Source organism: Halichoerus grypus, chromosome 2, assembly GCF_964656455.1.
Source record: "Halichoerus grypus chromosome 2, mHalGry1.hap1.1, whole genome shotgun sequence".
Lineage (NCBI taxonomy): Eukaryota > Metazoa > Chordata > Mammalia > Carnivora > Phocidae > Halichoerus > Halichoerus grypus.
Window position 1 is genome coordinate 128354652 of NC_135713.1, and position 24146 is coordinate 128378797.

Consider the following 24146-nt stretch of genomic DNA (forward strand, 5'->3'; position numbering starts at 1 on the left):
AAAAATAAAGTAATACATTCTAGGACAAAGTTTTAAAAAACTGTATTTGGACAAGAGGGGTGTTAAGTGACAAATTTGTATGGAGACTTTTTATCATGGAATAAAATTATAAAATACTAAACGTATACTAAACTAAAACATAGCCAGATCTGAATACATTGTTGGAACAAAGCATACAGAAGTGTAGGTAATTCTAATATTGCTGGCCGAGTATGTCTGATAGGATTGCTGTTCTTACCTAAACAAGAATGTTTCAATAGGTATACTTGTGAATCGCCTGATAAAATCTCTATGAAGCAGCTCGGCAGATTTTGAGGAAAACAATAGCAACAAAAGCTTCTTAAGATTATGGTATTTTCCAGAAAAAACAAAGTGCGAAACTGATTCCCTGTCTTCTCTCAATCTGTTAATAATTTCAACCACCCCGAAATCAAGCTGAACACATTATAGACAGCCATTCAGCAGACTTCTATGAAGGTACCACACTGAGTGATTGAACTAATTGGGAAGAATTAGCAACAACTTCAAAATCACAGAAAAAGACACAGATGCTTTTAAAAGGATGGATATCATAGTTTGCTCAGGTATGAAAGTTAAAGGTAAATATTTAAATATATGGTTCAGCATGCACTGGTGCTGCAGGGTGCAGGCAAATTTAGGCTGGTACTGACACTCTGATTTAGTATTTTACTCTAATATTTAGAATGTTATCATTTTTTCTTGACAGAGCAAGGCCCACTTGATTTCATTTGTGTGAAGCAACTGTGGCATCTAGTGGCTAATAATCATAATGTAATTCAGCTTGTTTCTAAGGGGTAGATTTTGCTATATGGCATTTTTGACATCCCCCATCAATAGCTAGAGGAATCTTGATAAATAGGGAATTAAACATAGACACATAACAAGATGACCATTTAACTGTATGTTTATTTCCTCCGAAATCAGCACAAGGGGATGATAGAAGTTCATATACTGAAATATAAAAAGGTAATTATTTAGAGCACATTATAAAACTATGTATGTTTTACAGCCTAATTCCAACTTACATTTAGTTAATCAACATGAAAATGTTTTTTTTTTTTAACGCTGACTTGATAAATAATTTAATTATTAATTCCTTTTTTAGATAGGATAATGGTATTGTGGCTATGTTTCCCAAAAAAGCCTGGTTTTTCAGAATTACACACTGAACTCTTTGTAGATGAGCTGGTGTGATGTCTGGAATTCAAATAATGTAGGATTGAGGGAGGTGCTAAGTGGATGGTGATGTGTGGAGCCTGAATGACCAGGTATTGATGAGCAGGCTGGGTGATTACTTTTGGGTAGATTCGGAATTCTCTGTAATAAAACCTTAAAGAAACTATTTTGTTTAAGAGCAGCATACATACAACTTTCATTTTCTATAGATTTATCTGAGCATAAGATAGTTCCTTTGTCCAAATCATCGATGTATTTTGAGAAGAAAATAAGACTCCTGCTGTCACTGAGGAAAGATTCAAGAGGTGACCATATCAGAATTAAAACTTCTACTTCTTCCATTGCCCCTGAGCTCCAACACAGTCTCTTAGACATAAGCAAAACCCCCAATTAAGTTTTAACAAATAAAGAGGCACTACGTATGATGAGGACTTTTTCTTTTTAAGTAGTAGTAATCTGTGATTAGGCAATGAGCTATAAAATCTCCAGAGAGCTCCTAATCACTAATCTGAATTTATTCTAAAATGGTTTTTTATTTTAATTTCCTCCTTTCACTGTTCTCCAAAATATTAATAAGCTCCAATTCAATATTTTTGATCTATCAAAAAATTAAAATGCCCATGCCACCTTCCTTCCTGTTTAATTTTTTTTTTAATATTTTATTTATTTATTTATTTGACAGAGAGAGAGAGACAGCGAGAGAGGGAACACAAGCAGGGGGAGTGGGAGAGGGAGAAGCAGGCTTCCTGCCGAGCAGGGAGCCTGATGCGGGGCTCGATCCCAGAACCCTGAGACTATGACCTGAGCCGAAGGCAGTCGCTTAACCAACTGAGCCACCCAGGCGCCCCTTTCCTGTTTAATTTTTAAAAACCCCATAAATTACTTGATGTCTTTTCCTCTCCTACAGATCACTCCTGTTGGAAAGAAATATAATACGATCCACGTATGTAATGTAAATTTTTCTAGGAGCCACATTCTAAAAAGTAAAAACAAGTGCCATAAATCTTAATAATATACTTTATTTTACCCAGTATATCCAGTTCTGACTATTAAGTCTTAAAGCTCCTTTTTTGATTAACAAAGAGACAAATGGATTTCAGAACACTGACAGGATTTATTGTGCTGCTTTCTTAAGTATCAATATACAAATATTTTGCATATGGATACATGAATATGATATATACATATGCATGCAGGTACATATATATACAGTTTGTTTGTTTACAGCTACACTACCGTTACAGAATAAGCATAAGAGGAGAGATTAGGGGATTTTTCTATCATACCTCAATTTCAGGATATTTTACTAAGAGGGAAGACAGGTTGGATATTTTATCTCTCAGCCCAATGTCATTGCATTTTCAGAGAGTGAGGCAGAGTTTTAGTTCATTTTAAGTCTGCTGCATCTAGGAGTGGACTTTTATTTAAATTCATAGTAAGCTAATAATGACACAAGTCATTGAACAGTCTTGAAAGTCAGATTTTATGGATTTCAATAAAATATTAGCAGTGCGAGAGCAGAGCTTTTATTTTCTGCCACTCTTTACAGTTGTTTTGTTTTGGAAAATATACTTATGTTCATAAAGTATTTTTCCTGTTAATATATAATAGATTTGTTATTTCTGTATGAGTTAATATTTAATTTTTTTCTACTTTTTAATTTCTCATACTATAAACACTTGGGATCCTCACTGATGTTTAAGACTGTAAAGAGGTCCCAAGAACAAAACATTTGAGAACAGTGGTCTAAGGAAACACCTTCATTTATCTTTTTCTTCTCCTGGAAATAGCACAACAATTTTTTTAGGAGAAATAATTAAGAGTTAGAATGCCTTCCACCTGATGGAACACTGACACTAATAGTTTGGGATGACATGAGAGTGGTTATCATTGAATTTCTATTTTTGAAGCTTTGACATGCTTCTAAGTATACTTTTGTCTCCATGTGTTCAGATTAACATCTACTGCATTCTGGAATCTAGTACCTCGGCTTTTTTTTTTTTTTTTTTTGCATGTGTTGCTATTGTAAGGGAATGTCAAGAATGAATCTTCTAAGACAAACAGAATTTAAATCATTCAGACATTTCAAATTCTCATTTGTATCAAGTAACAATTAGTATCTTTCACAACTTTGGAAGTATACTTTTCTTTTCTACAAAAACCAACTATAGGACAACACATCATTCCAAGGCTCCAACCATTTTGTGTTGCTAGGCCAATGAGAAAATATCTCCGTAAGTTAATTCTAGAGGTGCAGAATCATCAAATTTAGTGAGGAAAGAGGAAGATAACATGGCCATACCAATAAAGTCGAAGGTGCAATTATTTGCCCTTTGAAGCCAATTGTAGCTCTGGGAATAGACAAAATGTAAAATCCAAATACAATTGCATGAACTAATTGAAAAAGGCAAACTGGCTCTCCTAAATGAAATAAAAGGTCATCATTTGGAAATTGCTATAAGAATAGTGTTCTAGATGCAAAATAAGAGTGGGGGTGCGGGGGGAGGAGGCCTAGGACATGGTGGTACTTTCTCTCATTGGGTCCCTGTGGCCTTAGCTCTGACTCTTCATTGGGCAGAAAAAGGACTAGAAGAATCTCAAGAGAAGATTAAGAGCAAATGTTAGCCTCATAGCTAAGTGATTTCCCAGCAGTGTTTTCTGCTTTCATCTCCCAACTGGGCACAAAGAGATTCAAAAGGAGGGTGCCTGGGTGGCTCAGTCGTTAAGCGTCTGCCTTCGGCTCAGGTCATGATCCCAGAGTCCTGGGATCGAGCCCTGCATCGGGCTCTTTGCTCAGTGGGAAGCCTGCTTCTCCTTCTCTCACTCCTCCTGCTTGTGTTCCCTCTCTATCTGTGTCTCTCTCTGTCAAATAAATAAATAAAATCTTAAAAAAAAAAAAAAGATTCAAAAGGAGATTCAGGCTAAGGCACACCAAAGAAATAAGTGAGGGGTGGAGCACTGCATTTTTAAGACCTTCACTACAGTTCTGCTTACCACACCCTTCATCCGACACCACACTTTTTTCTTCCAAACTGCACTTCCCACGTCTACCTTTACAGAAAACGGACAGAAATAGTCACAGTACCATCTGAACCAGATTAAAATTAAATTTAGGCTTTAGCATTAGCAGCATAGAATTGGGACTCCAGGACATGATAAAGCCATCAGAGTCAGATCAAACCTTTTAGGCATATAGAAACCAACTGGGCATGACATCTTACATCTTAAAATTTTAGCACCTAGGTCAATGTTTCTCAAAGTAGGATCCTCAGGACTCCTATGTAAGTATATCTAATGTTTTAATGTGCATAACTATTAATAATAAATCTGGAGTTCTTCTGAATCAGAATTGCTGAGGGGACCAGGAATCCACATTTATAACAAGACACCTGAGCATTTCTTAAACATACTGAAGTTTGTAACCTACTATTCTAATCTTCCTTGATAAATGAAATAATTCAAAGTCCTAAGAACATACATTAAATTAAACAAATTAGCATAAAGACCAGAATTGTTATATCCTTTTACTGACATTTACCACCCTCAAAAAAACATGAAAACATGGCTGAAGTTCTAGGTTCTTCAGCCCTAAATGACAGTCACCCTTACTGACTTGCTTTTTTACAAACTGAATGTAAATTAGTTTGAGTTCCCCAAGAAGCAGACTCTGAGACAAGAATTTGAGAGCGAGTAGTTTATTTGGAAAGTGATTCCAGGGAATACTGGTGGGAGAGTGGAGAAGTGAAGGCAGGAAGGGAAAAGAAGGGGAGGGGAGGGGGGAGGGAGGGGGAGGGGATCAGTAAAGGGTAAATTCTGAAGTCAGTTACCACTGTGGAAAGCTAGAGTTTAATTCCACTTGGGAAACTCTTGCAGTCAATGTAGACCATGGGTCTCAGGCTTATTCCATGGGAAAAGCCAAGAAGCTGGGTGTATTTATACACTGACTTCTGTCGGTCATTGATTAAGTGCTGCTCCCAGGGGACACATTCCCCAGCACTTCTAGCTTGCCCCTTGGACAGATTGAAAGAGCTCTTCAGGGAAGAGTTAAAGAGGTTGATATTTGGAAGACAGACCTTTGGCAAGGATGGAAATGGTAGAGGCAAGGAGATGTGGGCAGGACTTTGGCATCCTCTGCTGTAAGCCACAAATTAAAGTGATATTCACTCCCAATGCCAGACTTTTGGACTTTCCATATTACAATAGATACAAACCATGTGAGTAACAATATACCAAGTAATATTTTCAAAAAGCGTGCTTTGCAAATTTAGGTTTCTTCTCATTGAGGAATGTATGTTATATAAACAGTCTTCTTATGGGGCTATTGGAGTTGCTGATGTTTTCCTGTTACTATCCCCTGGTGAATTACTAGAATTCTTGGTGGAGGGCCACTATGACCATATTGTGTCTTGGTTTTGAGAATTCCCTTTGGCTATCTTTTAAAAACATTTCACAAGGGAAAATTTCAAACATGTACAAAGTGCATGGACTAGAGCTTCTTGAACCCATCATCCAGCTTCAACACTTTTTAACTCATAACCAATCTTGTTTTATCTGTGTCCTTTCCCATTTAGCTCCTGCTGGAATTTTTAAAAGCAAACTACTGACACCATTTATCCAAAAATATTTTAATATGTAGCTCTAAAAAGTAAAAACTTTAAAAATGCCATCATTTTATGTAAATTTAACAATTGTTCCTTAATATTATCAACTATCAAATAATCGTTCAAATTGTCAACAGTCCCACCAATTGTATTTTTACACTTCTATTTTTTTTTATTATCAGTATTGTTTTATATGTCTCTCAAGCTGCTGCTGCTGCTGCTGCTTCTTCTTTTTCTTTTTTTTTTTAGATAGAGAGCACAGGAGGGGCAGAGGGAAAAGGAGAGAGAATCCTAAGCAGGCTCCATACCCAGCAGAGAGCCCAACTGGGAGCTTGATCTCAGGACGCTGAGATCTTGACCTGGCAGAAATCAAGAGTTGGACATTTGAACTGACTCTACCACCCAGGCGCCTCTCAAGCTTCTTTAATAATTGCTGCCTTTATCTCTTATTTTCCTTGTATTACATTTGCTTTAAAAAAAAAAAAAAGTGGATCATTTGCCCTATGAGGTTTCCTACCATCTGGATTCTGTAGATTCCATTCCTATAGTGTCATTTAAATGCTTCTCTGTTTTCTGTTCATCCTGTGAATTGGTAAATTGGTATTAGGACTTAGAGAATTTCCAGATACAAGTTCAATTTTTTTTTAACAAAATTACTCAATAGATGATATTGTGTTCTTTCAGGAGGAGACCCAATATTTGTCTCTGTTTCTAACATAAGCTGCTGTTGACAATGAATTCCCAGATTAGTTAATTTATTAGAAGTTACAAATGGTAATAATTCTAATTCACCATTGTTTCTTCCTTGGTTAACTGGAGTACTTTTATGAGGAGAAAACTTATCTCGTGGTACAATCTGCATAGTAAAGACAGCATAAATGGTTCTTTTTTTATCTTCAATTTTTGATGATCCAGAGATTTCAAAAGATTGTTGAACATTAAAGATAGCTATCCTCAGTTCCTTAGAAGGTCTTGCTTGGTAAAACTAATTGAAATAATCCAAACACAGAAGGCTGTTCCTCCCAGAAGCAATCTCATTTTCTGCTATTTAATCTTTAATTATCACTAATATTCTAATCTTTACATCAAGACATAAAGTTGTGGCTATGAGAAGAAAAAGATGCTCTATTTTTCTATTTTTACCTTATATTGTATTTTTTTTTTTACTTTTTTAGTCATTAAGTTTCATTTATTGATCTTTTAAAATTTGGAAACAGGCTATGATGGTAAGAGTAGGAAATGAATTTTTACGTATGTGTATATTACCTAGCCATCTGGAATTTCTGGTTTATTATATAGGAAATTATACAAGAATTTTAAGAAATTTTCCTTTGCGTACAACGTGAGTTTAGTAGGGTACAATATGGGGAGGGAAAAACCTGCTAAACGTGGTTCTTTCATACAGCCAGTGTTTATGTAGTCAGATTCAGTGTGGTTTTGTCTTCACCTACGGTTTGGAGTCTTTTGATCTGGACCTCTTTTCTTCTCAAGTTTTCATTAACGACCCAGCAATATCAGATGCTGAGAGGCCCCACAGTGCAGCTCATGCTCTTCTCTTAGTGTTGCCACAATATCTATGAACCTTCCATAGGAAATTCTGTTTTGCTAAGTGTTTCTTCACCAGAAAATAAATTATAATGGGATAGTGCAGAGCTTGGCCGACTATAGCCCAGAGGCCCAAATCCAGCCCACCACCTTTTTTTTGGTGGCTTCCAAATTAAGAATGATTCTTGATTTTTTTAAATTATGTAAGGACATAATATCCTCAGTTTCATCTCTTGGCTTGCAAAGCATAAATATTTAGTATTTGGTCCTTGCAGAAAAAGTTCACCAATCCCTTGGCTACAGCAGTGACTGTCAAATTATTTTCAGTCGCAGAACTTTAAAAAGAGAGAGAGAGAAAACCTAATTCCAAAACCCCCACTTAAAACAAACAAGTGTATATTTATTTAAATTAATTTTAAATTTTTAATAATTGCTTGCTAAGGGGCGCCTGGGTGGCTCAGTCGTTAAGCGTCTGCCTTCGGCTCAGGTCATGATCCCAGGGTCCTGGGATCGAGCCCCGCATCGGGCTCCCTGCTCCGCGGGAAGCCTGCTTCTCCCTCTCCCACTCCCCCCTGCTTGTGTTCCCTCTCTCGCTGTGTCACTCTATGTCAAATAAATAAAATCTTAAAAAAATAATAACAATTGCTTGCTAAAAAATTCCATCAGGAACAATGAGGCTGTTTTGACAAACATGATAGACTAAAGGAAGAAACAAGAATTTTGACATTGGAGATTGTAGATGACAATTAGTCTTAGAGAGGATTTAACCTACAATTTATTCCTGTGAAATTTTTTTAGATGATTTCAAAAATAAAGCCCTGTTTTGAGCAGATAAGTGGTTATTAATAGAAGCAATTTTTTTAACAGTTCACCTTGCAAACTCAGGACGCTCTGAAATGAAACTGATCCAAATTTTAAAAGAGAAGTAGGAAATTTTGATCTTACTTACAACATCCAAAAAAAAAAAAAAGCTCTCATAATCAAAATATAGCAATCAGACAGAAGCACCAACAATTTGGAATGGGAGATAAAGCTGTCTATATATTTTAACACCTGCAGTGTTTTCTTGTCCTTGTACCACTGACAATCGTGCTGTGAAGAACAGACAGAGCAGATGAGTTTGCTGCTGCAATTTTATGTGAGTGGACATGAGCAAGTTTGAATTTCAAGGAGAGTGGAGAAGAACAACCACCTTCTTCCAGGGTTGCTTAACAAAATGTTGAGATATGTGCACAAATATGACAGTTGAAGCTCTATTCTGAAGTTCAAGCAGAAAGAAACCAGGTAATTTGCAATCACAGTGAGGTTAGAGAGTACAAAACTGAAGTTACATTTTTGAGAGATTAGATTAGAAAATAAGCTGAAAATTTGGTTGAGTAAAAATTACTCTCGATAATCCCTTATTTGCCTATAGAGTAGATTATACATGATCTTGAATATATACCCCTGTGTGAGTTATTTGATGCCACTTAAGTTTGAGGATGTTGAACTAGACTAAGAAAAAGAGTCTACTCAAATATGTGGACATTCTGCCTTTAAGATAAACTATGAAACTCTTGCAGTGACTAGAGGGTAGGTAGAGAATTCTAAAATGCCCCTTGCTTCCAGGGTTTAACTTCTATTGAAATACCTTAATAGCTTTGCTGGTTGTTTTGCGGATCAAGTGAGTTAAACAAGATGAATAATCATATATGTATATATGATTATGTATATATATACACACACACACACATATATATTTAAGCAAGTGATCAATAAATGCATGGGTGGGTGTGTGTATAAAGGAAACTGCAATGACAATTTGAAATAAGAGATAAAGGTGTCTATATATATATTTCTTAACACATTCAGTGTTACAACATACACACGCACACACAAATGTATAAAGAAAATTTGATCATTTACTCTGGTCTTTCTGAGATAGCATTTGATCATTTATTCCACTGAACATCTAGCCTTCTATTCATTTATTCAACAATGATTTCCAAAGCCCCTTCTATGTAGTGATGTCCTAGGTATAATAAAGCAAACCAAATTCCCCTGCCCTTGTCTTGGAGAGCTTACACATTAGTTGGGGGTGGCAGGCAATAAAATAAAACATAACATTAAACTGCACTGTATGTAAGATGGTGAGAAAATGTATGAATACAGAAGTCAGGGAAGAGGATTAGGGACTTAGAGATAGGGAGGCAATTTTGAAACACAGTGGTCAGGAAGGGTCTCATTCAGAAGATGGCATGTGAGCAAATATTTATTTATTTATTTTTAAAGATTTTATTTATTTATTTGAGAGAGGATGAGAGGAGAGAGAGAGCACATGAGAGGGGGGAGGGTCAGAGGGAGAAGCAGACTCCCTGCTGAGCAGGGAGCCCGATGCGGGACTCGATCCGGGGACTCCAGGATCATGACCTGAGCCGAAGGCAGTCGCTTAACCAACTGAGCCACCCAGGCGCCCGTGAGCAAATATTTAAAGGAGGTGAGGAAGAACAATGTAGTGATGACTATGGAAAGAAGATTGAAGGCAGATAGGAGCAAGGGTGATATGTCCTAAGAGCAGCAAGGAGACCGAGGTGTGAGCAAAGAGAATGTGGTTAGAGATGAGGTTATCAGGGTAAGGAATGCGTCCTGTAGCACCTCTTGGCCAATGTAAGGCTTCCACCTCAAGTGGGATGGGAAGCCATTGTAGATGTTGAATAGAGGAGGGCTGTAGTATTACCTAAGTTTAACATATTCCTCCAGGAGGGGGCTCATGGAGTCCCATCTTATGTGAAAGTTAGGATCTCAAATTAAGTTGTAATTTACACACCCATTTGGTGTCCCTTCACAATGTAACCCTTTTACGTTTACTTTCTGCTTTTCATTACAGTGTTAAAAATAGCAAAAAAAAAAAAAAAAATGAAAACAAAAACAAAAAACCACTATTTTTAAATGGAATACCAATCAAATATTTCAAGAAACCTTCAAGCCCCCCCAGGGACCCCCAGAATACAGGTTGAAAACTTCTGAGTTAGATGAATTTAAAGACTCCCAATACCAAAATTCTCTATATCCCTCAGTTTTAGAAAAGACAGTAGACTTCACTTTCTAGCTGTAGGTATTTTTGCCTGACCTCTTTAACTATTCTCCAACAGCTTTTAAATATTTATTCTGCTTACCCCACTAATGGCGTCTCTTCATCCCTTCATCCAGCTGCTGTTTATGGATCCTGCTGGCATCCATTTCAGGCATAATCGCCAACTCACAGTATCTGAGATGTGTTTGATTAGCTGTACTTCAAGATGGCTAGAGGTAATGAGACTTTCTTGTCACGTGACATATTATTTCAGAGGTGAAACCCTGATAAGCCTGTAATACAATTCAAGCTGTAGATCCTGATGATATACATATGACAGAACAGTATTTTTTTTTTAAAGATTTTATTTATTTATTTGAGAGAGAGAGAATGAGAGCGAGCGAGCACATGAGAGGGGGGAGGGTCAGAGGGAGAAGCAGACTCCCTGCCGAGCAGGGAGCCCGATGCGGGACTCGATCCAGGGACTCCAGGATCATGACCCGAGCCGAAGGCAGTCGCCCAACCAACTGAGCCACCCAGGCGCCCTGACAGAACAGTATTTTTAAGACAAGGGTTTGTGTTTATTGGCTATTTCTCCCTCTTCCTCCTATTTCAAGTTGGTAGCCAGGCCATTTGTATTTTTTTTGCTCCTGGACTTTTTACGGAGCTGGAAGTAGAATCATCTCAAGGACAATAGCCATTCCTATCTTTTATAGAAGTATTAGCTCATGGATGAGATCATTTTGGCTGTCCCAGCAGATGAGGAGAGAGGGGCGAAGAGAATTAGGCCACAGAGGCCAAATAAAAAGAGATGACATTTCCAGAACGTGTGAAGGGGACCAAGATTTGTGGGTCCCTTGACTCTCCCTAGGTGGCAACCTTTAGGGAGCCTGGACCCTAGACACAGTGGTTTCAGTCTCTACAAGGACAGAGGACACCCAACAGAAGAGAAACCGTAGCCACTGGACTGAAGGGACTGTGCTTAGTGGTATGATGTCTGAAATGGCATAAGACGCTGCAGACCCATTACTTCCGGGGGGTCAGAGATACTCGACATTGCACACAAGCTTTAGATTTTAGACCACCATGCATAGGGGGCATAAACCAGCAATGTCTTAGATTTAATTTTTTTTAATTTATTTTTTTATTTTATTATGTTATGTTAATCACCATACATTACATCATTAGTTTTTGATGTAGTGTTCCATGATTCATTGTTTGCATATAACACCCAGGGCTCCATTCAGTATGTGCCCTCTTTAATATCTACTCCAAATGGAGGCTTGGAGATGGACTTACGATAACTTAAAAAAATAAAGAAATATGATATGCATGTATATGAAATATATAAAGATTCATACCAAACGTAGTTCCCCCTTCCTTAGGCAATAATGACCTTTACAAATATTAAAAAATAAGTTCTCTTCCTTGATGACATTTCTGTTTTACACAGAATGTTAATCAAGTACGAGCTGTTGCTTCAGGTTCTTGTAACTTCTGAACTTATTTCATTAAATATGGTTCTTAGCAATCACATTTATTCAACTAAAGAAAGTGACTAAAGCTGACGTTCATCCAATAGAAATTTTCCACTCGGATTTTATACCCTCAGGAAATGCAAGTAAAAGGATGCACAGGACATTAGAATATCTTTAAAAGATTAATTACCCAACACCGAAGGACTAAGCAGACTAATGTCTAATTTCATCCATTTCAATATATTTAGTCTTTAAAAACTTGATACTTAGATTGATGCTATGACATTCAGGTCTAGGTTTTGAATTCTGTACATTATTCCTCTGATGGCAATGCAGTTGGATACATAATTATCTTTAAAAGATGTGATGGAATGCCTGGGTGGCTTAATTGGTTAGGTGTCTGATTCTTGATTTTGGCTCAGGTGCTGGTCTAGAAGTTGTAAGATCAAGCCCCTTCTCCTTCTGCTCCCTGCTTGTGTGCACGCTCTCTTAAAAAAAAAAAAAAAAAAAAAAAAGTGTGATGACTTAACACATTGTGAACTCGGGCAAGTTGTATTAGTCTTTGTTTTTGTTATCTGAAAAGTTTTATGTGATGTGTTTGTGTTTTGTCTATTTAGTAATTGTAATTCACAGAATCTAAGGCCAATGTGCATTAATGGACACTGGATTGATTTTTTGGGTCTGCCCAATATCCTTCTTCTGTCTCCATCTAACCGTTCTTCTACAGTAATCCTGTTCAGTCTTTATAGTTTCGATAGGGCTGACTGCTGTCCACAGCTGTCTTTGCAACCCTGCCCACAATTCAACTTGAAGCGTGTGACCCGAACAAGGCTAACCATAACCCTCCCTAGGATTATTGCTAGAGATAGCAGGAAAGATGCTCTCACTCCTCCATGATCTCTGACTGCAGGGCCCTTGTGTCACCATGGCTGCTGGTGGCCGTCCTTCTAGTCACACAGAGGCAGTCTGAGAGAGGAGAGAAGGAAGCCAAAGGGTGACAAGGAAGACCCTGCTGTTAGTTAAGTATCTGAATCCAGCATGTTTGGAAAACCACTCCTGGATTTTTCAGGTATGCGAGGCATTTTATGCCATTTTTCATAAGCTAGTTTCCAATAAGTTTCTGTCACTCATGACTAATAGAATTTTCACTAGAATATATTTTTAAGTGTGCTTCAAAGTCAGACCACATGCAATGAAACCTCAGCTCTTTGACTTGCCAGGTTTGTGACCTTGGACAAGTTACTTTCTTCTTTTTTTGTGCCTCAGCTTCCTTGTCTTTAAGTGGGGAGTATTAATTGAGATTGTGTGTGTTTGTATTATAGTACAATGTCTGGCCCATGATAAGTGCTCAATAAATGCAAGCTATTATTATCACATTAAATAGCATACACACTGAAAACAAATTACCTGGGTGGGAAGAGATGCATTTAAAACAACCAAGTCATAGCATAGAAATTGGAAACAACACGGAAGCAAAGCAAAAGTAGAGAAAATATAACACGTTGAAATTAAAGGGCACTCAAAGAAAGGTGAGGAAATTCTCAGCAAAAATTGGAACATAAAAAAAAGTGAATACATAAATTCTTGGATTTGATGACACCAGCAGCACAAAATCCATGAATCAAAAGTTGCCAACCAGTGGCCCAGACGTTCTATTTATTTTATTTTTTAAATGGAATCTTTGATTCTGGCACTAAAACAAAAACTCTATGGATAGCACCAAACCAGCAGATATTCTAAATTGGCAGAATTTTTGTTAGCTATGTCAGTACCTTAGTTGTAAATTTTCCTTAATTTTTTTTTCTAAGAGTGGTGTTAACAGTTATATAAAACTTGAGTATTAAGTTTCCAGTTCCCTGAGAATTTTAGGCACATAGAGCAGACATTTCTACAGACATGTTGTAACAGATATTTAATGGAATGTGGTTCCAGTCTGAGGCTTTTAATTAGTGTATAAAGCAAATAAAATGATAACACTTGAAAATCAAATTATTCTGCATTAAAATAAGAAAATAAATTATATGGCAGCAATAATTAAAATGATAATTTGTATTAAAATGTCTCATTTTTAATATAGCTAGTCAATTCCTAGGCTTAAATAAAAATGTAAGAATGTAAGCTGGATGAAAAATAATACAATGTAAAAAAATAGAACAAATCCTTAAACTTTTTAACTATAACATATATTTTTTCATAGCTGTTAACTTATAAATGCAACCACTTGTTCTTTGAATGTGGATCTTTTATGAATAATAAGATAATTTTTGTTAGTTTTTCTCTAACATGAATCCAGTAAGAATGCTCTAGGATAGAAATATAGCAAAGTATCACAAAGGACTGAAAATTGTACAATTTTACATAAAATGAGTGAACTTATTTGACTATTAGAACTAATCACTTCTTACAGTATAATATCAACACTGCCAAATAATTAAAAGAAGTATTGAAACAGTATAATCCCTACACTTATCTATTTGGAGTTCTGTCTCCAAAATGCCTGTGACTTAGATTATATATAATTATGTGCATACAGCTCCGATCACCAAGCTCTTTTAAATCAACAGATAATTATTGTGAAATTAAATTCACACATATACTACACAGATGTCCAAAGAATGCAAGCATCCATTATTATCTGTAGCTCTTCTAAACTACCCACAAAGAAAAACAGACACTGGAATTGGAGGGAAATTTTAACAATAGCTCATTATTTTTTGTTTTGCACAATGTCTTTCGATTTAAAAAAACTCTACTGCATTAAACTCCAACATTGAGATCCACAATTAAACCAACTGCAGGGATCTTTCTCCCTTTCACTTTCCTCTTGAAACTGAAGTTAGGGTATTGGTGAAACTTGGCCATCCTTAAGGCACGGGGCACATTTTCCCTAGTCTTGTGTGGTCCTCGTATCAGCGTTTGTCATGCAGAGCCAGTAAAAGTGCCCTAGCATTTTACACTCAGCTCCTCTCCACCAATACTGTTTCCCACCCCCCCCACCCCTCCCCACCATGGTGGAGAGGGGTCAGTCTGTGTGTGGTCTACCAAGGTTTTGAATAGAAAACAAAGTGAAACCTATTCTCTTTCGTACTTTCTCGAGAACATGTCTAATATATACCCCCATGATTCCTGGAGCACTAGCCTGGAAAAGGGGAAGTGAGAACATAGAACACAGGACACAGACCTTTACTTCCGTGATGGCTGTGGTCTTATTCCTCCAACTCAAGTCAATCAGGCATGGTCTCTCTGTCTCCTCTCTATATGACAAGGACTGCCCCACTTTACTCTGATTTTGTTCGATTCTTGGCTTATGATAATTCTATGATCTGATCGTCAAGGGTTGGCCCCAGATATGTTAATGAAATCCTCTTCTTAACAAAGCCTGTCTTTCAAGTTTATTTTTATGTTATTGACTCAGAAATCCCATGTTGACTCCATCTTCCTCTTGGCATCCTTCCTTTAACAACTAAAATCTGTCAAGAAAAAAAATAATACCTGTACAAGATGAAGGGAGAAGAGTCGCATTAAAGGAATTTTTAAAAGGATAAAAATACACTAATGTATTTAAAAATCTATCATTTACCTTTCAATGAGAACAAGCCAAGAGTTCCTTTATTCAGAAGTATCGAATTGCATTGTTATGATCAGTAACAGCATCAAATTAAATATGTTTAGATATCATGAAGGTTTATGGAATGGTATGGATGTTGATTGTAATACAAATTTAGCTGTATGAAAATGGAAGAGAGTGAATATATTTGGAGGATGTATGAGAGATGCTACAATGATCTGAGAATTTTGGAAATACAACTATCTCTTTATACTCTAGAAAATATTAGATAAAATATACTCTATTATAACCCATTTTTAAGACATTATTTTCAACATAAATAACTATTAGATTCAGAAATGTAATTTAACTTGGTAAGCAAATCCAAGGAAGATGCTCAAATGGCAAGGAATGTTGCCTACCAAAATGAAAGAGCCCACCAAACATGATGACTCTTTTGTAATTAGTGGGGAAAAAAAAAATGGAGCGACTTGCCTTTTTCCTTTAAGGGGTTTCTCCCCATGCACTATCTCCTCCTTCTTTTTAGGATTTTATAAAAATGTTGTATAAAAGTTGTCTTTAAGTAACACAATAGTCAGTTGAGCCCATGATTGAATTTGAAGACTAATTAACATAGCCCAGAAAGGGGACAGTGCAGCTGTCTTCCAGAGATGGATTCAGTGGGTATTAGAAATTTGCTTCCCATTTCGGGGAAACAGAAGTACATCTCCATCTGTATGAAGTATAGTTGCATTGCACTGGGTAGAAATAGGGAATTTCAAATTTATATCTCAAGTTTTAATATGGATACTGAGTAGTTTAGGTAGATTTGCTAGTTATTAAGCTATTCTCTCTCAGCTCCAAACCCATCCTTCCATATTCATTTTAAGATAGTATGGCTGGAAGTCTGCGTCTCACATTGCTGCCTTGCGCTGGCTTCCTATTGCCCAGTTGGTAGCTGGCACTAGAGAGGGACACTCAGAACTTTAGGAAGGAAAAGAAACTTGTTCCATCCTGTTTGCTTCCTGGTCTTATGAGCATCATTTTATCAGTGCCTTTTTTTTTTTTTTTAAGATTTTTTAAAATTTTTATTTGACACAGAGAGAGAGAGAAAGAAAGAGAGAGAGCACAAGTGGTGGGGGGTGGGGCGGGCAGCAGAGGGAGAGGGAGAAGCAGGCTCCCCGCTGAGCAGGGAGCCGGACATGGGGCTCGATCCCAGGACCCCAGGATCACGACCTGAGCCGAAGGCAGACGCTTAACCGACTGAGCCACCCAGGTGCCCCAATTTTATCAATGCTCTTAAAAACATTTCCAACAAAAGAAGCTGTGTGCCATTTTGCAGTAGTGTTTGCATCAAATTTATATAGAATCAGCCTCATCATACTGCCTTCAGAGACTCTCACAAAGCCAGTTTTGCTTTTTTCAGAGACTGTGGTTCCAAATGCAGGGGGCCCTCCAAGTTTCTAATTTTAATTAATTTTCCTAAGTCTAAGAGTGATACCTGCTTTCCTATGATACTATAATGTTCTCCTTTGCCTTTTCAGTTTACTAGATAAAAATTATTTACATTAAATTTCTCCTTTTAAAATATAAATCCTTTCTTTTAAAATACCAGATGGATACAAATAATACATTTTTATGATTTCCTATGTATGACTTTTCTTTTCCTTATTAAAATATTTGCTATATTTTTGGGGTGTGATGTTCTATATAATAATAATGACATGTTGCAGACATCTTCTAAAGACATTACATATAGTAATTCATTTAACTAAAAAAAGAGTAAGAAAGAAACCCCGTAGGTGACACGTAGGTAGCATTGTAACTCTCATTTACAGGCAAGAAAATGGAGGCATATAAAAGAAATAACTCATCTAAGATCACAGAGCCATTAAGTGTTGGAGCTGGGATTCCAAATGTAAGACCGGGCAGAATATTGCTTTTAGCTGCCCTAGGTGATAAATGTATATTGGGTTCAAAGTCCTATCAATCAGAGTTAGTGCAGAAAATAGAAACCCACCTAGATATTGCTAGCAGCAAAGGCTTGACTCCTAAGGGGGAGGTTTTTACAAACCCATTGGGTGAACTAGAAGGGCAAAGGCTGTAACTGAACTTTGTATTTGAATTTCACACCCTGACACTATAATCCAGAATTCAGAAACCATCGCTGCCATTCACAATTCTGGGGACTGCTGCTGTCACCGCATCCCTCTACTTGAGACAGCTATGCTGAGGCAGGTACTTTGCAATGGAGTACCAATTCTCTTCATGCGCTGCTTGCTCCAATTTCCTTATCACCAGACTCACAACTCACATCAAATCCCTGTGTGCTCCAGGTTTAGTAGGCTGAGTAACAGGCTGAGTAACAAGATGCCGGACAGCCCACTTTTAAGACTTTATGTGAGCAAACATCAATTCTCGCATCAGGCAGCACCAAACCAAAAATGGTCAGGATTTGAGGATGGGGAAGGGCTTTTCCACAGCAGCTGCAGAAGCAAAGCAAGGAAAATACTTGGTTGGCTATAGTTTAAGTGGTTGCCGTATGTGGGAAAACTTACTTGGCTGTTTGTGATTGGGTGTTCTTAAATGTGTTTTCTGGGATAGGAGAGCATTTATAGGAACTGACTCTGGCTTAGGTTTCAGTTTGTTTATATAGGCTACTGAGGCATTAGAACCACCTCAATCAAATGGCCTCTTTGTTCAATTACTTTAACAATCCTAATCCTTGGGACCTTTGAAGAGGTTATTTTACAGAAGGGAATTTGCAGATGTGATTAAATTAAGGTTCTTGAGATGTGGGAATTATCCTGAATTATCTGAGTGAGCTCAATGTGATCACAAGGAGCCTCATCAGAGGGAGGCAGGAAGGTCAGATTCAGAAAGAGAGATTCAAAGATGCTACACCGCTGGTTTTAAAAGTGGAGGGTGGGTCTCCAAGTCAAGGAATGCAGGCAGTCTCTAAAAGCTGGTAAGGGCAACTGATTCTTCCCTAGAGCCTCCAGAAGGAGCTCAGCCTTCCTTGCTGACCATTAAGGGCTACTGATATCCAGAACTCTAAGAGAATTAATGTGCGTTTTAAGCACTAAGTCTGTGGTCATTTTGTTATAGCAGCCATGGAAAATTAGCAGATCAGGGAACAAACACAAAGTCTGACCCAGGAGAAAACCGTTTATACTGGAAAAGAATTGCATGATTTTGCTAAATTATATAAAGGAATCAAGGGAATGTGTGTGAAATGGCCCAACTAATGCCTTGTCCCCTCTTCTCTGATTCAGCACTTTTATTTTATTTTTTTTTTTAAAGATTTTATTTATTTATTTATTTGAGAGAGAGAGATTGAGAGAGAGCACATGAGAGGGGGGAGGGTCAGAGGGAGAAGCAGACTCCCTGCCGAGCAGGGAGCCCGATGCGGGACTCGATCCAGGGACTCCAGGATCATGACCTGAGCCGAAGGCAGTCGCTTAACCAACTGAGCCACCCAGGCGCCCTCTGATTCAGCACTTTTAAAAAATCCATCCCCACATGCCTGCTTCAGAGAAGGTCATCACTGGGTCTTTAAGTTAGGCAGAGCCAGCTCATGGGAGGTTGCAAGAGAAGTGGCCTCTGCTGGCAAAGGGAGCTCTGTGAGATTTGTGGATTCAGAACTCTTGGATTCATTCTACTCCAGTCTAACCCCAGCATTCCAATCCTCAGGGACCACTGCTTCACAATCAACTCCCACACCCCCACATACTTCCACGAGTCCTGGACAACCTGGGTAAATCTGTGATGGCAGGATCAGACATGTGACTATAGGATCCAACTCTGATTTCTGGCTTACTCTGCTACATTCTCACTTGCCACCTGCCCTTTACCTCCACTCTTCCTTAAGCGTGCTGCGCTTTCCCCACATCACCACACTGCTCCTCAGATGCCTCCCCCCCTCTTGTCCCTCATGTCTACTCCATTCTCTGTTTAAGAAAATTTCACCCATCTTTCAAGATCCAGATCATGTTTAATTTACTTTTTGAGTTCCTTTCTCATTTTTCACTGTAGAGCTATCTATACCTCTGAGCACTCATTATACCTAGTGTCCATTAAGTGACTTTAGTATTTGATTATATAAGATCTTATTGTTACTCACTATTCCATTTTAAGGTAACTTAATTCTGCAGTTGTGCCAACAAGTGCTTTATGAAGGGTAGAAAGTCAATAACTCAAGGTTGAATGACTAAAAGTAATGTAATAGATAGAGGTAGGTAGTTTCTGTCATTTCCAAAATGAAAGAAATATATATATATATATTTAAATGGAGGACAACCTCCTTCATTTTTTTAAAAGATTTATTTATTTATTTGAGAATGAGAGTGAGCGAGAGAGAGAGAGAAAGAGAGTGAGCAAAAGCAGGGAAGGAGTAGAGGGAGAGGGAGAAGCAGACTCCCTGCTGAGCAGGGAGCCTGATGCGAGCTTGATCCCAGGACTCCAGGATCATTACCTGAGCCAAAGGCAGACATTTGACCAACCGAGCCACCCAGGCGCCCTGAAAGAAATATTTTTAAGGTGTTTCTAAATTTCAAAAATCAGATTGGCTGAGGTTGCAAGCTTGGCTTCCTAAAGTATTTTGATTTTCCTCATAGATTACTCTGCTTCACACGAAGCTTTAAACAGCCCATGGAAACAATCCATTAACAAAAAGCATCAGGGAGCAATTAAGAAATTGTTGAAAGTTTTCTAGGTATGATGGAAGGTAAGATTTAAATAAAAATCACTAACAAATAATTTTGTAAATTCTCATTATGTTTGCCTGGTCTTTTGAAAGTCTTTTCTTAGCCATGCTAACCATTTTCTCTACCTTTAGGACAACACAGATAATCCCTCTACTTCTCTTCCCCCACATTTCATTTTGCAGAGAAACTTCCTCCTTCATCTAGGAACTAACCTGAAATGCTTTTGTCCCCCTTAATAAGCTCATCAAAACAGCTTACTCAATAAAGCTGTTTTCCCTACACTTGAATTGTTGTGCCATTTGCTAAAAACAAAAAATAAAAACATATTTAAAGTGTTACATCAGTAGAGATGGCTTTGTCTAGGTTTATATGCATAGGTGATTATAGCTAATATATTGGCTGATGTCTCCTAGTTATACAATTTTATTGCACTGAAATAGTGACCTCTTATATCAACCATAATAGCCTTTTGAGACATTAATTTTTCTCTTCCTTTATGATTTCTTAATTCTCTTTCATATTCCTAACAATCTTTTTTTCCCCGCCCCATAGCAATCTTTTTTTAATCAACTCTTTCCCTGATTCTCTCCCTTCTGTGGCAAAGTGAATCTATTTCCATTAATTTTTCTTGATTTCTAATTACATTGTGGTTTTGCACACAGCGCTAGATATCTTAAGCCTTTTCATCAAAAAAAAAAAAAAAAACAGGAACTTGTTCAATTCAGAGTAGTTATTTCTGTAATTCATGGGGTGCATCTTCCTTCATGTCCTGACTCTTCATATTTCCTCCACTTCATTAACTTTGTAAGCCACATCAACTCTGGTTCCTGTTAGCTTCTATTTTCTCTTTCAATTAATGACAAGGAACAGTGGGTGGTGAAATTCTGGGTAAACATACACACAGTATGCACCATGCTCTCTGTTCACAACTAGCCTCCAATACAGTAATGCAAAGGAGAAATTGAGAACTAAGTGGATCATGCCCATACAGAAAGCAAAAAAGGCACTGAAAGACGGCAGATTCATGGCTGACAGACACTGCATGTTTTACTCCAAAGAAAAGGAAAAGCAAGTGGCTAGGAGAATAAAAGTAATACATGTGAGAAGTCATAAGGATTAATATCTTTTCCTTGAATGATTCTTACAACAAGAGTTATTTTAAAATAAACCCTAAACATTTGTGCTGTTTTTGTATTAAGCAAAGTATTGAGTGTGAGTTATATGATTTTCAAATTTCATCTGTGACATACTGCCTCTAGAAACTTTTGGTAAATTTAGGTATCTATGGCATTTCACAAAGAAAATATAAATAAATCCCAATGATCTCTTGTATTCTCAATCACTCAATCAATCCTTTCCTTTGGATTTTAGCATAGAGATCACAATAGCCACGTTTGTGATGGTTTTGTCTTCCTCATAAAATGCAGCTTCAATGACAGATGAAATATCAAGTCTAATTCATAGGTGTCCTGGATAACAGGAAAAGTTGGCACAGCAAGACCAGGAAAATGGGGAATTCCTGAAAAAATATAAAGCAGTTAGGAACAAGTTGGTCTCAAAATCTAGAGATTAGAAAACTCTGAAATTCCAAAAAGGTGATATAAAAAAGCCACAAATCCAAAAATTCAGGTTTTTTTTTTTTTTTTTTAGCCGAACCTATCAATAACCACAAGATGGGAGAGTGCAACAGGGATTGAATGAAAATGCAAATAATAAAAGCAGAAGAATTGAGGCTGTCTGAGTCACTGACTCTTGTGTTTGTCTTGGGCCATTGTCACCAACGAATGAATAGTTTTCACCCAGCAACAGTCACGTGACACATGTCCCTTCTGTTCATTCCCATACCTGTACGATCAGGGGAGGCTGGGTTTCAAATCAGCACTCTCTTTGATGCCTGGGGAATAAATTATCTGGAGCGATATTATTTAAATGTGTTACATCAATTGAGAAATACAGAATGAATGTTAGTATTTAGAAATAGGAAATTAGCCTTTAGAAAGTAGAACTCTGTATGAGTAATATCAACTTGCCAGTAGAAGACAATAAAGGGGGGGGGGAGACCTGATTAATCCAGCAAAAGTGAAGAAAAGGAAAAAGAGGAAACATATTATAACAAATACAGTTTTTAAATAGAATAAAGCAAAATGTTATTCCCCCCCAAATCTGCCTTTGCATTGCCATCCATAATTTATCCATCCACATATTGGTCTGCACTCTCCTTATGTGGGGATGAAGTTCTTAAGACACCTCAGGACACCAAGTCCAAAAGTCAATCCATTTGAGTCCCACAAGCTAGTTCTTAGGGTAATGCTTATCAGAACGAGAACAGAAGGCTGAGTTGGGGTAATAAAAATTAAATTTACCCTGCACCACAGTGAGTAGCTGTAACTAGAGTATTACCCAATACAAATTTCAAGTCTTATTTGCCTTATTTCCTCCCAATGGCACCCACCGGTGATTTATCTCCTTCTCTTCCTTGCCCTTCCTTTTTAGTAATGCTCCCCAGGCTGATTAGCTTCACTTTTATGTTTTGCTGTGTTTATTATACAGGAAATGACTTAATTACTATCTTCTTCAGTTTGGGGATGCTGGAGCAAAATGTCACCAAGCTTTCTATATCATTAAGTTTTACCTATTTGTTCTAGCAGAAAAGGGCAGTTGAATTAAAGTCAGTCTCAGGCAACTTGAATCTGGAAAGGCACAGTACATCTCCCAAAGACATTCTTTATGGGTGCATCTTAGTAGGGAAGCAGTATTGAAATTTGAAATTCAGCAGAGATAAGCCCGGAACAGAACTAATGAGGATTTTGCTCCCCACTCATGGTGGACCCAGACCTTGGGGTCCACAAGAGTACCCTAGTCTCTGAACCTAACCTGATGGACACAAGGCATAGCAGAGGAGTAGGGTTCCTTCTGGTGGGCCATGGTTTCATCAGTGAGCAGAACAGGCAAACAATATGAATGTGTTACTCCAGCTTTACCAGAGTCCATGGGAGAAGCAATAGGTGGGAGTGAGTAGAAGCTTTCTAGGCATGCAGACATATAGACTCAGGCTGCCTCTTTAACACAGGAAAGGGTGGAAAAAAACATACTGAAACGTGTATCCATCCCTGTAAACCCAAACTGTTGTTCCCTCCAGGCTGAAAGAGGTCTGATTTATTTAACTTGCCACCAAGAGGCTGTTGGGTTTCTTGAAAAATGGTACCAAATTGGGAGTTGAACGTTGATTTTTTTCTTTTGATTGGTTGAAATCAGCACTGGTAGTAACTGTATAATACCTGGGCAGCCTTTGGCATACGTGTGCAAACCGTTATCCTTGATGTTCTGAGTACTCCATTTCAAGGTCAATTTTTCAAGCACTGTGCTGCCATGGATGTAGTCAGAGGTCAAGGATATAGGCACATGCATATACTTACCTCAGACCACTTCCCTTCCACAGCTACTTGATGACTGGGTATACCATTCAAAGCTCTGCCCATAGGAGAGTTTTGTGTCACTGATGTCTTTCAGGGCAACCTTGAGTGGGATTATAGCAGCAACACACTTTTGAATTTTACCTACATGACAGCCAGAACCCATCATATTTTGTCAGCTGGTCACAGCGAACTTCCCCACTGGGCCATCGTGCGATCTGTGGGATTGGCATTAGTGCAATAGAGAAAGATGTCTGGAAGGGAAATTTGGATAATCTTTAACTTTCTTATCCCCTCCAGGCTCCCTTTGGCCTGAACTTGAATGTATCCTTTCCATCTTATGCTAAACTTCAATCTTATTACTTGGTGGGTCTGACAAAACCCAGATATGGATGGGCATCTCCATCCTACAGTCACCTGATGCTCTAAAGTCAGATGCCGAGCTTCTGTTATGGTGTAGTACCACAATAGGAGCTACTTTTCAAAAGATGAATAGTTCTCTGTAGTGGATGATGTCGTCTTGCTCCAGAATAGTAGGGTGTCTGCACAATGGCTCTTCTTTTGGTACTTGCAGAATATGTACATGGCATGCTTATCAAGAAATCTG

At 37.8% G+C, this 24146-nt stretch overlaps 1 long non-coding RNA gene across 2 annotated transcripts in view; it reads left to right on the forward strand.

Annotated features, from left to right (window-relative positions):
• LOC118530555 (uncharacterized) overlaps positions 1-24146 on the forward strand; it is a 48045-nt gene that overhangs the window by 4210 nt on the left and 19689 nt on the right. The window contains exons 2-4 of one of the 2 annotated variants that reach the window (XR_013445373.1): positions 261-584; positions 10533-10631; positions 20037-20195. This is a non-coding gene — a long non-coding RNA (uncharacterized LOC118530555). Of the gene's footprint in view, positions 1-260; positions 585-10532; positions 10632-20036; positions 20196-24146 lie in introns of those variants that run through there. The other variant, XR_013445372.1, reaches the window with a different exon arrangement.